Consider the following 18733-nt stretch of genomic DNA (forward strand, 5'->3'; position numbering starts at 1 on the left):
TTACTTAGTGAAGAAATTTAAATCCTACACAGACAACTGCATGCAAGGCTGGCTGGCTGCTAGTCTAGAGCCAGAACTGACAGGTGCTAACAGAGGGCAAGCAGCTGCTCTAGCTTGCTTTTACCAGCAGGAGTCACTGTGCAGTACAATGAAAAATGAGGGATATCAACACACGGTACTTTACCCTACTACTGTTGCAGTCTAAAGTACTATGTTGAGTATATAGGCCTATACAAATAAAAGTGTCTGTTAATGCGATTGTTACAACTGGATTGTTACAAAATGATTCACTATTTTTCATTACTATTACTATTTTATTTTTTTAATATATAAGAGTCTTGCCTCATGTATTCTGACAAAGAGGAATTTAAGTAGGCTTAAATGTTCCCAGACTTATGCAAGCTGTTACCGTTTCTCAGTGTAATCTCATACAATTTGCTCTAAAACCAAATAAAAAATATGATAAGTACCCTGTACAAAAAAAGCATGCACCACCATAATACTGTAGATTACAGGACAATTATGTAATCCCTAGCAGACATTTGTTTGTAAATAATTTAAAAGTTGCTGTAAATTAAATACACAACAGGTATTTATTTCAATTACCTTAAACGCCCAACATAAGATTGTTAAAATAACTGCAAAAAATGAAATAATGTTCTTTTGAAAACAAAGAGTTCCATTTTTCAGCCTGGGTGCACAAGCAATTAAGGCACTGGTCATGAAAGCCCTTGATTTCTTTTGAATTTAAGAGTCCATTAATAACAGCTTCCTTTGTGATGCCTTAACATAATCAATGACAAAACAAGCTGCTTTGAACATCAACTGAAATGCACTTTAATAAGGACAAATTGCCTGCTGGTTGCCTGGGGCAACAAGATAAGGCTGTAGTAGTCACATGGGTGAAAGGGGGTTAAGGAAGGAATGAGGGAAGGAAGGAAGGAATAATAATAATAATAATAACCACTGCATAGATTTATCAATAAACATTGCATAGGTTTATCTAAGAAAATATATAAATAAATAAATAAAAATCTGACTTCCCAAAGCACAGCGGCAGCAATCCAATTGCATTGCAAATTGTGCAGCATTATAAAAGAGCCGCAGTGATGATGAAACCGGGCAACGCTCAGGACCAGTTACTGCATGACTGCTACTGTAGATAACAAACAGAATGCAGGGATGAACAGATTACATCACCCTCTTCTTCTCTCCCTCTCCCCCCTTTTTTTTGTTCAGCACAGAGGCCAGGAATATATCTTCTTCATGAACCTACAAGATATTCCTCATTGTCAAGGTAACAGAAGGCAATGTGATTTAAATGTTAACCCCACAGTGGTGCCGCATGAAATCTCAGCTACACTGTACACTCTAAACACAAAGGCACTGCACTACTTCTGTCACTGCATGGCAAGTATTTTTCAAAAGGTTATATTCTGTATCCCAATGACAGTATCATGTCTACTACTGTACAGAATATTTTTATGATTTAGTTTAAAAATGACACATTGTTTAAAAGAGAGACTGCCAGGATTAGTCAAAAGTTACTGTATTAAGAATATTCAGTACATTGCTACAGTAGATTAATTTTAAGAATTGTATTTATTCCTCATCACTACCACCCAACATGCAGGTACTCTATACTGCAAGGCAAGTCATTGAATCAGATGTATTATTATGATTAATGTTGCATAAAAAAAAATCTGTGCTGTGTAAGTGGTTCCGTGGAAAAGAAACCCAAGACAGAGTTGTTCTCTTTTCCAACTAATAAAGGGACCTACCCACAATTCTAGCAGCACTGTATTACAGTGCAGTCTGTTTATAAGAATCACATTCATCCCGGGTGTTTTGATTCTTATAAGAGGTTGATTCTTAAAAGTGGACCGATATGATTACTGTGGTGCAGAATCAAACGAAGTATGAGAATGATAAGCTTGTGCCTTGGCTGCAGTGTAACCGGGTGACCACTAGATGTCATGAGTTCCCGCATGCACGCACGCCCATGATAAATCCACAGCTGTTTTCCTTAAGGAATTATGAACAACAGTCAATTGGTTAACTGCTTGTTAAATTTAAATGACACCTCAACAGAAATGGCTTAGCGGACACTTTGACAGGGGTGGGGATAACAGAGGTGTAAGAAAGCATAAGTAACAAAAAGAAACCAAAACTTGAAACCAAACTACTGTTAGTTAGTGCTCCAGCTATTATGTTTGTTTTATTAGCAGTTGTTTTGCCACTGCAGTGAAAGAAAAATAAAACCAATACTGGTTTAAAACTAACTCAAGACTCCAGCCTGATAATTTACACTGTCCTCAGCCACTCTGTCACATTACAATTAGCAAAAGCATGCAATTAGCAGTTTAAATACAGTATAGAGATGTCAATGGTGCTCAATCATTGAAGACAATACATCAAAACAAGTCCTGTCGGTATGCAGCTTGTTATATGATCACGATTATGTTTACTCAAGGATGCAGAATCAGTGGAACGGTACGTTTTTCTTTCCGTTTGTAGATTTTTGCTTGCCTTGCCATTGCAACTGTGTCTGTTTTTGTTACCAGACACCTGGGGGTATATCAAAATAACAAAAACACCCAAAAGAGACACAGTTATAATGGCAAGCAAAAATCTACAAATGACATGAAAAACATACCATTCCACTGGATTTACAGGCTGAATTGGAACCACGATCATTACTATAATGGAACGTTACACAGTATAGTAAATAATGCATCACGTGCGCTTTCGTTGATAAATACTGAAGTTGTGTCATTAACAGTTTCAATTTCTAACTAATACCTGATCTCTGGTTTATAATAGCTGCAAGGTACTAGCAAGGTGATTGATACAGTAGGGTGGATTACCTAATCCTCAGTTCTTTAACATTTATCTTTTTTTAGAACTCACTACATAGAATCTCAGTGAGATTTCTGCACTTTGTAGTGTTAGTACTGCAGTTGTGTATTTGACTAATATAAAACTACAGAAGTGTAACTTCTCCACATTACTGTACAGCTTAACCCTTACCCCCTTACTGTAATATATAAACTCTGAGATAAATCCTGTTTTTGATGAGGCAGACTCAAATGGAGGTTGACAAGTCTTGTCATTTAGACTTATTTCAAAACATACTGCAGTATACAGGCACCTCCAATATTATTGTCACCCTTGATAAAGATGAGCAAAAAAGGCTGTATAAAATAAACAACACAGGTAATGAGCTAAATGTTATGCTGAAAAATATGGGAAAACTTATTTTAGGCTAATACAATTGCTCAGAGAAAACATTAACAGGTAATCTTTTTTTTTCTCAAAAAGATGGTCTCAATTATTGGCACCCCTAAATATTCTTATAAATAAAATCAAACAAAATTAAATCTGCATTAACATTCTACTTTAAGTGCATCTCAATCTTAAGGAACTGTATTGTGGCCTTCCATGGCTTCCTGTTTCACTGGGGTATAAAAATGAGGTAACACGCATGTAAAATCCATTTGTCATCCATCACCATGGAGAAAGGCAAAGAACTCACAAATGGAGAGACAAATGGTTGTTGACCTTCATAAATCAGGAAATGGGTACAAAAAATAGCTAAAAACCTAAATATACCACTTACCATTATTAGGGCAATAATTAAGAAGTTCAAAACCAGTTGAACAGTGGTACATCTGCCTGGTAGAGGATGCAAGTGCATCTTGCCCTCACGCACAGTGAGGAAGATGGTCTGGGAGGCAAAGAAAAATCCAAGGGCCACAGTTGGAGAATTACAGAACTTGGTTGCATCTTGGGGTCACCAAGTCTCCAAATCTACAATTAGATGCCACCTCCATGCAAATAGCCTAATTGGAAGGGTTGCCAGAGAAAAAGCCTTTATTGAGAGCAACCAACAAATGTAAGCGCCTGGAGTTTGCTAATTGCTCCTGAGATTACAGTAAAAAACTAAAGCCCTTAATGATGCCTCCAGCAAGAGGATTTAATACGAGGCAAAAGGTTCACTTTTAACCTCAGACAGGCTGAGAATGTAAAATTCACTGCATTGCTGTGGGCAATGATCTCATACACAACTCCTGTCGGGCTGAACCATTTCAGCCTTCATTTCTCTTAAGCCGCCTTTACTGCAAAGACAGCTCTAAAAAAAAGTGACCCATTTGTATTTATTGCCAACACAAATCAGAAGTAAAGCAGCAGACGACAAAATAAATACACAAAAAATGCTTTAAATATTAAAGGCTAATTGTTTATTAAAATTGCACTTACAGTTTAATATAAAGTCACTGCCTTGCTCAATTCTGACATAGTAAAAGGGACATCATCCTTACTCTGCAAACAAAACGCAACACATTTTGCAATGAACAGGAGGCAAGCAGGCCACATCTCCAAAAGTCCTTCAGATTCAATAAATGTTCCAAACGAGAAGGTACTGTCCAGTAACTGACACATTCATTGAGAAGACTGCAAGTTGTTCAAATGCAAATTTGTGTTAAAAGGCATATACCAATACAGTATACATAACATAGGCACCAATGCTACTATACACGAGTACACATCACAGGCACCAATGCTACTATACACAGAGTATACTCATGCAGATAAATACCCTCTAAATCATTTACAATGAAGTGATTGCCCACAAACCCAATTAACAGAACCTTATGGAGGTGTGAATCTGAGAGAAAGGATTTCCCAAAAAGCAAATGCAATGGAATTATAAAGCTTACAGGCAAATCCTGTGCTTCCTCTTTTTAGAGAAAGACAATATCTGAACTGCTGCAGCACCAAAAACTTCAGGATCCAATTCTACAGGCCCCGCGGCTAGTAAGAGTTCCTCAATCATTCAATTGTTGTTGTTGTTGTAATATTGTACATCCCCATAGTGTTTACTTTTTTACCTCTCTGTGCAGACAGGAAATTGACTAATTACATTAGCCTAAGACGACTATATTTAAAATATGGAACTACAGTAACACAAGGCTGTTGCAGGTGCCAGGTTGGTAAATAGTTTGCATTTAACACAATCCTTAGGGTACCTCAAAAGTAACTTTCCCCCTCTCATTAGGATTTCAGAATTGTTTTTAAGTGGTCAACCAACTTGTTTACTAAGAAACAACTTCTTGCAGCTTTTTGTTCTACAATAGGTTGTATTATATAGGTCAAAAATCTCCCTGTGGATTCTTTAAGAGCAGAGATCCTGTTACTGCAGTATAAGTTGGCTACACAGAGTGTAGCAAAAAATAGAACTCAAAAGCAAGTTAGCTTGTTCATCTAATAATAATAACAGAACCTGCCAGCTGCACTGAAACCGTTCCGCTCTGTGCAAAGTGCCATCTGTGGTTGTCTCCGATCGACATTGTACTTCAATATTAAATGCCATTTAGCAAATAGTGTACTACTCCCTGGCAGGCAAACTGTCCAGGGGACAAACTGCACTTGATTTTACTTCAGTGAGCAGTGAAGATACTGTACCCATGAGAGCTAACCTTATCTGAGCAGGGAGTTCTGCAAAACACTTGACAGGTTTCTCATTCTCACTGCCTGCTTAAAAATGACCTGGCAATCCTTTGAAGGACAAATTATTTACTTTCGCCAAAGTACTAAAATGGTTATTTTTTTATTCCCCCACATTGTGTTCTACATAAATTACTTTAGCATGTCATCGTTCTGCTCAACTGTAAGCCAAGCAAACAGTTGTCCTGCCTGGATTTACAGCAGAATACTTTGTCAATGAATTCTATAATCCCCCCCCCCCCCCCCCAATCCACACACACACTCATTTCTGGATGCCACTGCTCCCTCCAGCACAGGGAGTTACAACAATACAACTTCCAACAACAGCCGAGTGATCACTTGACCTCCTCACTAATCAATACAGTATTCAAAACTGGTTTACTTGCAGTTACAAATACAATAAAAACATAATATCCATACAATGATTTAAAGTACGAGGATAGGGACTGTTTGTAATCCTGAGCACTTGAAGCTTCTTGGGAGTGCATTTCACACCAGTTGATGTACTGTACAATCACAACAAATAATAATACGGGGGGGGGGGGGGGGGGGGGGGCTTGTGTGCTATTTTAAAGAGTAAATCAGAACAAAAATAAAGCAAATTCTGATTTGCAGCACGTCTATAAATGTTAGACCGCAAGGGTAAAATGTCAGGTCCTAGAAAGCAGTCATCTAGGAGGTTACTCCAAAGTTTGCTACAGTATTAACTCCGTTGCAGGAAGGACCAGTTGAGTTGCTTCATGTTTTATACCTTTAAAAAGGGCCTTATTCCTGGTGGAGGACAACCTCAAAAATAACAGAAATCGTGCCTGTACAAGCGAGTGCAGCACAGAGGACTGACCTGTTAGAAAGACAACGAAGACAGAACAAGCAATGGAACTGTTACTTCGTGGACGGCAACAAACACACACTACTTCCAAGGAAACCTTAATCCAAATAACCAGAGACGCTTCCCAACCTAGCAACCTTGGCAAAGAGGATGTTAAGTATCCCTGCATTATCGGTCCTGTGCGAGCGTGTGTTCAGCAAAGCAGGGATGCTTGTGGACAAACTCTGTCGTTCTTTGAAACCGGAGAATGTGGATGCCATAATATTTCTGAACAAAAACAGAAAATAAGCTCTGGAGAGAGCACAGACTTTGCTACGTTGGACTTGGAAATAGTTAAATTCTTGTTTTCCCCGTTATTTTTTTTCTCTAATCCAGTTGCTGTCAAGACATCTTAAGACAGTAATATTTGTAATGTTTTACTAACTTTTTTGTGGGGAACCTCACCGACAGTGTGACAAGACATGAATAATTAGAAATGTGTAGTTTTAAGGTCAACTGGAGAAACGTTTACTTTTCACGATTAGATTTGATGAAAATATGTTTACTTATGTACACGTTTTTTTTGCGTTATGAAAAAACGATGCATTGATAGTAAAAATAAAAAATAAAAAAAAAACCCACAATTCTCCCAGCCATACTCAGAACTCAGGCAGAGGGTGCATTGCAGCAGGTGTATGGCAGCGTGGCCCCTGTGCGTACACCCTTATTTTACAGCAAGATGTTAAAGTAGAAAAATATCCCAGAAGTAAAGAATACGTTGTGTAGGCCTTACCCCAGCGAATTAACTACAAAACAAAGGATGCCAAATAGCAGTACAAGTTAAACGTTGTTTTGTTTATTCCCAAAATCAACAGTACATAGTTTTTTTTTTTTTTTTTTACATTCCTTGCCATTGCTGTTTCTTCACAGTAAACAATGGCCATAGACATGTTTTCATAAAGTAACATGAGGCTTACTTGTGCCTTTTTGCAGCTGATCAAGCAAGCAAACTGAAATTGAACTTTAAACATTTCAAAGAAAAAAAAACTTAGAAATGGCGTTGTAAAATAAGGAGGAAAAAAACTCACCATTCTGACTCTCGTTTATTACATTTCACACAGTCACAACAAAAAATATATAATATACACTATCTATATAAAAATCACTGCACAGTTGGGCACTGTTTAAGTGAGGCATTTCACAATGATGTGCTTTTCTTTTTTCTCTACCATGAGATTCTGGGTTGCTCTAAAGCAACACATCGCTTTTTTGACCTAGATGGCCTTCCATAGAGATCACTATACGTGCGCGCACACAATATGGTTTGTTTACTTTTTGCTGTCTAAAACTTTTAATTAGAGGCTTAAGAGCTGCTGTGTTGATCCTGTGTCAGAGCCTTTACACACTCTTCGGCACCCAGAGCAGAGTTTCTGTTCAGTTCATTCTGAAGCTGCAAACAAATATTTCCTCATAACCTGAAGAGCCTAGAGGGGTTAGCCTGCTGGCCGCAGAATTAGATTCCATAAGCTACCAAGGGCAGGAGACTGAACACTGATTTGTATTTATTTTTCAAAGGTTTTACTGTAATGGTCTTATTGCAAAACAGTTATATGAAAAATGTACTCTATATGAAACACAATTCAGAAGTAGGCTACATAAAAATCTAAAATGAGGTAGTTGGTTGTGATGTCTGTGTTATTTTTGTCAATTATTCTGGGGTTACTAAAGGTCTCTGATCAATTTTAAAACTGATTTGAAATTTGGTCATTTTGGCAGGATAGCAAAGTGCAAAGGGGGGTAATGTGTTGCAGCAACTATGGGCTTCTGTTCCAATAGAACTACACTGGAAATCTGTTGGAACAGAAGAATAAACTGGACCTCATAAAATGAGTTTGACTATATAGACACATTACTGTAAGCATACAAGCACAGCTGGTGTTTATAAAGAAAACAAACAGTGTTACATCATTAGACCTATTTTATGACTTGGTATAAAGATGCCATCATACAGATGGACCAGCAGGCTCATTCTTCACTCGTTTTGTGTGTTGTGTTTACCCTCATGATTTCTGACTCCAAATACTGTTTAAAAAGTTCACTTAGTACTGTTTTTTCAATAAAATGCAAAGTACTTTTAAATGTAATACTTTACATTGTACTGTAATTAGATATTGATTTCAGTGTTACTGTAACTTCAATAAGAACTGACAGCATGCACTTGGCTTAGACTTCTGATAACACAAATTAATGATAATGCTAATTTTTCTGCTAGTCCCTTGAAATTCGTATTGATGAAAGCTGACTGCTACATAATACATTGTGAAGTTTACGTTGGCCAACTTCTACAGTAAACAACCAGACACAAAAATGTGCACAAAATCTCTGCTCTGTATTGGATTATCTTGATATGTTATTAACTAAGTTAACAACAAACTAAAGTAATGCCAGAAAATTGAATGATGAGAGACTGCAGTAGAATTAGCTTTGTATGAAAACTGATAGTTTTGTTATGTTTTCCAGGGGGTTATCTTCCAGCAATGTTTTTTTCTTTAATGTATTTACAGTATATACTAAACGGCTCCCGTAGAGGCTGTGGCACAAAGAGACATCAACAGCAGTGCATCAGTTACAACTCTGACAAAATAATGCACTGGCTTAATGTTCAATAATGAGATTACCATAAATATGCAAAATTATACAAGTGTTGCAGGCAGCCTCAGTTTTGCATTTATCAGTCAGGACCAAGGGCATAACTTAATGTACAGTACACATAGGGTAGTTTATCTGAAAATATCTAGCTCACAAATTTAAAAGTGCCATTTTTACATCCCTAACCTCAATCTTGAATAGCCAGTATTTCTGTTCACCGCAAGACCATATGTTTTCTAACTGTAACCATCTTTTATTCCAATTCTGAAGTACAGTACTTATTTCTGTGAGGAGGTCTGGCGCTGAAACAGATTTCTGCTGCAAATCTTCTAAATACAGTACATTATATACAAACATCTATCTCACGGCATACTTAAAGACAACTGTTACTGAATAGGATTATTCAAACCCAGGGATTTATTGTTACTGTATGCACATAGCTAAGGGAGAGTGGCAATCAACTGGTTCAGTTTGTCTAAAAAATAATAAACTGTTCTTTAAATCAACTGTGTACCTCCACAGTAGTACCATGCTGCTTAAAACAAATGTGTCTGCTGCCAACCAACTGAGGAATACTTTCAAAACAGGAAAACATTTGATCACATAGAAACAGGCAATTTGAAATCATGGGCACCGAGGCTTAGAGAAGGCAAGGATGCAACTGGAGGCTTTTGGGTAAGTGATTTCATGCAGAACTTCTCTGAAGACTATTAGAACCCTGCCGACTGTCAACTCCGTCAAACTGATCATAACAGGAAAACCTGCTGAGACTTCTAGCGTTTACAGAGGCCCCTGCATGCACTTTAATAGGCTTTCAGGAAGATTGTTGAACATAGCAGACTTTCCTATTACATGGCCTTTGGGTAGAGAGTTTTAATTTCCCTCTAAATGACATGGGTATCGCTTTGTCACGGCTGCCCTTTACACTGAATTCCACCCTGGAACAGTCTTGATGTTGGCAGCAGGCTCTGGGTGATAAAAAAGGGGTTTGCCTCTCAAACCACACAAGAGACAAGGATGACTTTTCAAATCAAAAGAAATAATGTGTACCACCACGTTTTTGTTTTGAAATTCTTATATTCAGCACAGGGAAACTGATGTCTACCAAGTTTACCTAGGGCTTTAGCTATTATTGTGAAGCCATAGGTTCCCTTTGAGGCAATTACCTTGCCTCTGCTCCGTGCCTGATGAAGTGTGTGGGGGCCCAGGGAGAGGTCTGATACACAAGTATCAACCCTCCATCTACAGGTCACATAAGGACATTTCCAGTGTCTGCAGTGGTTTAAATTTTTTTGTTTTGTTTTTTAAGAAGGTAATAGTGAGAACAGGAGATGGTTGTCAAAGCAGAAATCCCAGTACACAAGTCTGCAGGGTAAAAGGAGTTAAGTAACCTAGAAATACCCCAATGACACCTACTTTGTTTCTGAATACAAAGGATTATTTCTGCAATACCTGTTTTCATTTCTACTGTACCTACTTTTTTTATTTTCATGACTTACGAGTTGGTACAAGTTGCTAAAGAAAAAGAGGGAGAGAGAGAGAGAGAACAAAAGTGAAACAGATTTTGCTAAGCTTTATCACAAGGGATTTGTTTGGGGATGACCAGCAGATTTACTTATTTATTTTTTTGAATTTTAGTATCATCAACAGCCATTTGGCATTTTCAATTAAAAGGCCAAAAGTCTATTCACCGCCAAATAAAATAAAAAGGAAGAATGAAAAATAAACATACATTCAACAATACCCACAGGGCGAAGCCTGCTATAATCCTGTAAGTTCCTGTTTACAATCACGGTCTTACAAAACACCACTACCCAAGGAAGAAAGGAAGAAAAGAAGAAAAGGCGATTTCTCACTCAATGAGACAGTGATACAGTCTTGCTCCAAACTGCACCCATTCTACACCTATCATTACGTATTAAAAGAAAAGAGAACATGGCAATCGTAACTCACCCAAGCAGCCAGTGTGTTTACACTTCCACAGTTGATTCAGTCTGACGGGAGGGACTGCTACACAGAACTGCACTAAAGCATTAGCTCACGGACGGAAGGCACTTCAACCAATAACAGCAAAGGTAACAAAAACAAAAAGTAGCCCACTGTACGCCTTCAGCTTTTTGGTTTACAAGCAAAGCATAAGTGTTACACAGCCAGAAAATCTTTAAAAAATGCTTTTCTTAGAGATAGGCAAGCCTGTTTAAATTATATATATATAATATATATATATATATATATAGATATATATATTATATATTCTATATAATATATATTATATAATTATATATATTAAAAAATACTTGCTAGTTAACATAGTAGATTAAAAGGAGTATTTTAACCACTTATTGTATTGTCATATTTGTCAGGCAGTAAGAAGGTAGGGAGGGTGGTTTTGCTATTGTATGTACTGTAGGTTCGGTATGTGTCAATCTGAAAAAAGGTAATGTAAACCAAGGTATATCGAAAAAATGTACATATCAGACATATGAAAAAAATCATGGCAGTTGGTGGTGAACATGCTGTATTGCACTGTGAAAATATAGGCTATTGGTAAGATGCATGCATTTTTTCTGCGTGTTTATTTTTACATGTTTTTGTAGTTACCAGCATGTCTTACTGTGTGTACTGTAAATAGCCCAAGGACCTCACTTTCCAGTTATTTTTGACTTGATTTTATTTATAAATATCAGCAAACTAACTTGCCATGATATTCCAAAGTCATATAATTGTATCACTTTAATTGTTGCCAGATGTGCTCCTTGAAAAAGTCTAAGAAATGAGGGAATTCAGTTTTGGGGCTTCTTTATATATAAAGTATAAATGCTGGTGCTACAGAGATGTTTCAGCCCATTTAATCAGACACAAGGTGCTTTGTCCCAGGAAAAATCAAATATAAACACTTCTTAGATGTTGCCAGTGCTGAAGAGAAAAGAGGGCAACTCCCGCTAAATAAAAGTCTATATCCCAAATGTGTCTCTCAATCATGAATACTTTATTAATTAAAAACAAATCAACATAAAAACAGGCATATTGTATTCATATATAAAGGAAAACATATTGCCACTTCCTGTACTGGTCTTTCATCAACTTGGATTTAAGCTCAAACAAAATACATTACTTTCCAAGACCTTTCTCTTTATTTGGTGAATTCAGTGACTCACTGTCAGAAGACCTGTGTTATTAACCCCTTAACACCTAGTAAGTATTATCCTGTAATATGTATGCAAAAATACCAGTTTGTTTAGCCCCTTAACATTAACAGTTACTGTACCAGAAACATCGACAAGTAAATGCAACACCTCTATTACAGCATATTCTATTTTGAGTCTGGACGATGAAGGACTAAAGGAAAGCAAATACTATGCAACTTGTAGGATTTACTTGTAACATGTACTATACACTGCAACAGGCGGCTGCACAGGGTGAATACTATCCCTAGCCAGTATCTAGTCTGTGGCGCTGACCCAGGAGACATCAGTGACAAGGCTGCAGCTGTGGGGGTATGCTCAGCTGCTTCAGCCCCCAGCCACTCCCTCCCCCAGCAGGTGTGAATACATACAGCAGAGTATAGGGAGTCATTCTGATAGGGGAACATAAACAAACAGTAAAATAAACAAAATAAGAGTAAAACAAAATTAACAAACCTGATGTGGGCAAACCAAGATGTATACTTATGAATAAAGGCATAGCATTACTGGAACATAACAACAGGAACTGTGAACAGTGCATTGGCTTACATGTCTGGGATGAAGAGGGTACACATATTACTAGTTGATGGATTGGCCATTAGTGGGTGGTCTTTCAAGGGTTTAAAGAGGCTGGCTACATGGAGCTGAAAGGCAGCCCTGCCAGCTCCTCCCCTTCCATCAGAGCACAGCTGCTGAGTGGCAGGGCCCTCCACCTAGGCTTCATTATTAATGAAATCCTGCAGCCCCCTCATACATCAGCAGGGAGCAGGCAAACAGCTGAGGTCGCAAGGGGATGACCACCGATCACATTACGGGCAACGAGAAACGACAGGCAGCTCTATGGATCCACCACTCAAAACACTACTGCACATTTACTTCAGATTAGGTCTTTAAAATGTTTTGGGTTTAGAGCAAGCTTACCTTAACCAGTGCTCGAAGTAAGCTTTTTATTTTAGGCGCCAACAGGCTCCTATTTTTTTTTTCTTTATGGTCACCAGAAAAAGAAAATGGTTGCCCATAACTGCATTAAAGTTTATTAAATATAAATAAAAAACTATTGTTCAAAATAATATAATATTAATGTATACATTTAACTTAAACAATAATGCATAATCTCTAAGTATGGTTTATTTCCATAGCCTATGCAATACCTTTGCAGATTAGTTTTTCTGCACAGAAAATAACTTATTTAAATTTTTTTTTTTTTTTTTTTAAAGTAGTCGAAAACAAACTTTAGAACAGGTTTAATAGTGAACAGTAATTTTGTTACTATGCTCGCTTACAATAACTGCAGTACACTACCCCAGATTCATTAACTAATCCGCTGAACTGTTGGCACCACCATAGTTAATCACATGTGAACTTTTCATTTAACATGTTCAGAACACGAAGATTCCAAAGTCATGGGTTCAAAATTTGAACTGCTGCGTAGAGATTTTTGTGGAACTCCGTCTTTGAAACAAAGTATTGTCTGCTGTCTGTTCAACAACATTTTACTTCCAATAGGTTTGCGTGGACCTCTTGGTAAGTTGTTTCGCATGCACATAGCCTCGGAGCTGCTGAAAACAAACTGCTGTTGGGCAATTTCCCTTTGTAATTGATGTGCTTTTAACTGTAACTACCGTACACTGTATGAGTCATTTTCCTAAAATGACAAGGAGTTGTGTGCAATGCCACTACCACGACTGTGTGAAAGACAAGTGGCTGTCATTTTTTGACTTGCCAAAGCGGTGTTTAAACTTTAAGCCTAGATAGACGAAAAGTAACTATCTGCAACGAACATGTTCATGGTAAACATAGTTGTAATTACAGTAAAAGTTACAGTAATACTTCCAATTACAATTTATATACAGACAAACCTAATCTAACAACCACAATACTGCAACACTTTAGAAGTGCGGTGATGGGTTTTTATCAATAAGCAGATATGTGAATGTACTCAATTCTTTAATTATTACTATTATTATTATTGCTGGGATTTTGTCACAGGTGTGACGGATATTGTCGCCACCCCCCCTCCCCCCAGTGCCCGTGACTTGCAATATATAAGTGATTTTTGTTGGCGTGTCTGTGATTTTTTAATTAAGTGAAAGTACTGAACTTTACCAACGTGACTAGTGTAAAATGTACGATAGTAGGTGCTCCATAAAGCCAGGAAACCTCTCGATGTACAACATGCTGTATCAGAAATAATATGCAAATAAAAAATAAAAAAGCGCAAACTTTTACGAGGACAGAAGAAAAAAGATGAATTGTTGTTAAACTTTATTTTCAAAAGGTATGCAAAATCTGCTTTTTTTTTTCATTAATTTTACGTTGCACTCTAATTTTATTTGTGCTGTCCTGTAATGCCGGGACGAAAACATACTGAAAGTAAAACAAACCTTTCTGATTGTACAGTAGTTGTTGGCTGTGAAGCTTACCTATTTACATAATTAAATACGTGCACAATAATGATCAGTTTGCCACTTCCATTTAAACTGATGTAGTGAAAATCATAATAAAAATATTTAGATGCATTGTCTTTTTTTTTTATGCGTCTAGAGATTCTGCATACAGTAACATAATGATCTGTACGGACATCTGTATGCGCCTGTGACGTAGGCACTAAAAAGCCGTATTATTTTTAACATGGGTCCAAAGATATTTTAATAATAAAAAAAATACAGCACAAAGTTGTTGCCTGTAGGCGACTAAAACATTTAGTCACTAAAAGAAAAAATGGTTATCATGGCTACAAACTGTCGCTACTCTGAGAACTGCTTAACGGATTAAAATGCTCACTTTCCCCATACACTGGCTCTAGAAGAGAACATGAGGCTCTTAGTAGGAGACAGCAAAAACATCTCAGTGACTGGATGATTAACAACCAACAATGTAAGCACTGTAACGTTGCAATAGAAACATGTGCTCTACCCAGGTTTGTACACTCTACTGTAGAAATGGGCTATTCCAGATTTATGCTTTTAGTCTTTCCTTTTTAGCACCTCTGACAACTGCTGCATCCAGTTTAATAGCTACTGTAATATAAATCCCTCAGGACCTAAATGGGAACTAGAGGATGAAACAGAAAAGCCAATTATACTGTCACAAGAAGCAGCACAGATGCAGGGTGAGTGGGCGAGTGTTAAAAAATGTAAAGCCACTGGGATCTGGGAACCCTCAAAGGCCTGGACGAAACAGCTATATAATACAAAGTACAAACTACACAAGTACAAGGAAAAGAACAAAGCATACTACAGTACCAGCCAGTTGAATGGAACCTGACAAACAGGTTCATGACAACTGACTCATTAAAAAGCCTTGCGAATAAACAACTGCTAAACCTCAAACATGTGTACTGCATTGCCTATGCTCCCTCCACATCCCTGATTATCTTAATTATTCCAGACTGGATGCAAACACTCAAGCTTTCCTACCTAAAAGTTCCAGGCAGGGTACACAATTTGCTCAAAAGGATTTTTATCAGTAATTGAAAAAGCAGTGCTTTGAATTCTGCCGCCTTTGTATCTGGATCCCGAAACAGCCTTCAGGACCCAAGTGTTGGAGCCAGTCAGAACAGCAGTAGGGTGGCGTGGATTCTGCCTGGAACCTTAGGAGGGAGACAACAACTGTGTCCAGCTCTCCTGCATGTCTGTCTGACCGTCAAACAGCTCAAGTGCAAAGGTCTAGCAATCTTGCATTTCTTACTATAATTACTGCATAGTGAGCTACAGGAAATTCACTAAGGCAGTAGCTCAGTAAAAACATGCAGACTTCAGGCACCTTTGATTTAAAAGCATTTTTGAAAACAGTCCAAAGAATCAAGTTTGAATCAAATTATATGGTAGGTTATTTAGCACCTTGTTTACTGTACAACTCAGGACCCATTACAATTCTATACAGTACTCATTTCTGAACAGACCGTTCTAAGTTTTTTTTTTGTTTTTTTTTTACAAATTATATACTGCAGGCAAGGCTACTTTCTATTTAAATATAGTATTTATAATAGGCACTTTCTAACTCAATATTTCAATAGGATTTTACATCTGCATGCATTGAAAACTGACTAAAATTACACTAGGATTAAAAAAGGCAATACACAATAAAAAGAATTACAGAAGCTAGATGACAGAATCTGAAAAGCCATTCCTTTGGCTGTCCCTCCCTTTCAATCTAACAGAGCAGGCAATGTTGTTCCTACCAGGTTAATTTGGTCTTCTACCATCAGCCATGTAATGGAGCCTCCCTGCTCTCTCATTTAGTGAAATCAAGAAAGCACCAGACAGCTATACAAAATGCACCTTCTGTCCAGTGACCGGTATCCAGGGTTTTTCACATCGATCAAGGTACAGCAATCATCCTGCTGGCAACACTAGTGAGACCTGAGAAATATCCATGCATAAACTTGAAAGAACTTGTACAACATGGCTTTGTTTTTGTTCCCTTTTTGCTGGAAGGTTCTCATCGTATCTCAAAGTGTTTTGTCGTCCTGAGAACTGGACCCTAATTGCGTCCGACACCCACTTCCTCCCTTGAACAGAAGGGGAGTCAGAGGGTTGTACCGTGTACATCGTAAGGACAGGTGGCTTTACCCTGGTGATGCTTTAGTTGGTAAAGGTACATGGAATGCACTGATGTAAATGGTCAGTGTGCTTTTGTAAGCATCTCCTGATGGCTTGCACCACCCAGTTCTGTTAATATTCTTTTCTTTTTATGATTTCAAGGCAAATAAACCTGGCTTGTTTTGTGCTGATGCCATGTTCATACCTTCTGTAGATACTGTTTGTCAGCAAAGCGATTGCCCAAAGGTTCTAAAAGTACCAGCTAATATGGGAAAATGTGTCTGACTTATTAATCAGAAAACTAGAATTGCTACGCATTATATTCCACATGTAAAGTGCGTATAATGAGATCCCCCCCCCGATTTTTACCGATGTTTCAATTAAAAACAATGTTTTACCAATTTTATCCCTATTTTAATATATGTAAAATGAACTCAATATGAACACGGAACACTAAGCATACAATATTCAAGTTGGACTGTACGTTGAACCTGGCCAAACAGGAAATCCCCTGCACCTGTACAGTAATCGTACCATTTCCATTTCCTCATCTGTATAAAAAAGATGCACATAGAGTAAGTTGCTGTTCTGTTACAGCCAAGCTATCTAAGCAAACAGTGGCAAGATCCACAAAAATATAAAGCTACTGTATTTATCACAAATGGTCTCTTGTGACTGATTTCCAGATCACACACTCTAGTCACATGGGTAAAATCTGGATTGCCATCAAAGCTGATCCCTGCACTGTGCTCTCAAGAGTGGAGTGCAACAGACACACTGAGGCACAAGATGACTAATAGATCTTGCAACTCATCAGAACACCACAGAGTATTTTTAACACTGAAATTTCAGCAGGGGGCTTGCATTTAGAAGAAGCTGTTTCACTACTCATAAAAAGGCTTACAAGACAATGTTACTAAAGCCGTGCTGTCGCTCCCAAAAACTGTATCGCATTTTTACAAAATGCCTTAACTACAGTACTGTAGTGTTTCAACATTAACATGATTTTTTTTATCCTGTTGCAGTTTGTGTGGGAACTAGTGTCCTAGTTACTACTCAACCATATGAATGAAGCAATGTATCATTCAAACTGATTAGCCTACAGGATGTTTCATGTGAAAATTATAAGGAGACGGCAAAACCACAACCATTCCTGCCTTTATCGAGTTTCAGGACCGGCGTATTGCAGCTGCATCCACTCATATCTGGATCCTTTCTTGGGTCAGGTCAGGGGAAAACATGTCCTTTTAAAATTGGTCTAAATTCAAAGTTTGTCCATTTTATCGAGTCGGGAAACGCAGCTTCCAGTTTCAAAACAGCAAACTTAATTTGACGTCAACAATTTCTAAGCGTTCCATTAAATCATCTGAGCTAGATGGGCTTTGATCCAAAACTAACTGCTAAAGTAGGTTGTAAACAGGTCATCCTCTCAGATCAGTATTAATGACTGTTCCTGCGGTGTGACACCAATCAAGGCACTGCTCCTTTGAAGGCAGCTGCAGTCGTTTTTCTTGTATGCAGCTTTTACGTTCAGACACTGGCAAAAGTCCCATGCAGCTGGAATAGGGTACAGCACTGTGCTGCTAATTTAACTACCAGGCTGGGGCAACCAGTTGCTGAATTTAGCTCTATAAAAGTGCAGGTAATTCTGCAGCTTTGACAAGTAACAGTGACATCCACAGCCACAACTGCAAAAACTAATTTAAAGCCTTAAGTAGATTAGCATAAAGTACAGTACAACCATGACCTACCACACATCCATTAAATGAAATGCAACTTTGGCATACAGACATGAATCCATATACAATACCCTAAACACTGATAATCTCAATCATTTTCATAGGGCCCAATGAAATCCGTTTTATTATTTTTATTTTTCAGATTTATTTTTTCCTGATTTTTCGGTTTTAAAAATCTGTAATTTTTTTTTTTTTTTTTTTTTTTTTTATAACCACAAGTGTTTGATACATTGAGAGCAATGAAGCCAGAAATGTATGAAAAAATACGACAAAAAACCTTTCTAAACGGTTTTAATCAAA

General features: G+C 37.6%; 1 protein-coding gene across 10 annotated transcripts in view; it reads right to left on the bottom strand.

Moving 5' to 3' along the window:
• Nucleotides 1-18733, bottom strand: part of LOC121313368 (triple functional domain protein) — a 194089-nt gene that overhangs the window by 125574 nt on the left and 49782 nt on the right. The window contains exon 1 of one of the 10 annotated variants that reach the window (XM_041245805.1): nucleotides 10919-11015. The exons of the other annotated variants lie outside the window; for them this stretch is intronic. The gene's annotated coding sequence lies outside the window, so the exon portion shown is untranslated. Of the gene's footprint in view, nucleotides 1-10918; nucleotides 11016-18733 lie in introns of those variants that run through there. 10 annotated transcript variants of the gene reach the window in all.

The sequence above is a fragment of the Polyodon spathula genome, chromosome 3 (genome assembly GCF_017654505.1).
Source record: "Polyodon spathula isolate WHYD16114869_AA chromosome 3, ASM1765450v1, whole genome shotgun sequence".
In the NCBI taxonomy this organism is placed as follows: Eukaryota; Metazoa; Chordata; class Actinopteri; order Acipenseriformes; family Polyodontidae; genus Polyodon; species Polyodon spathula.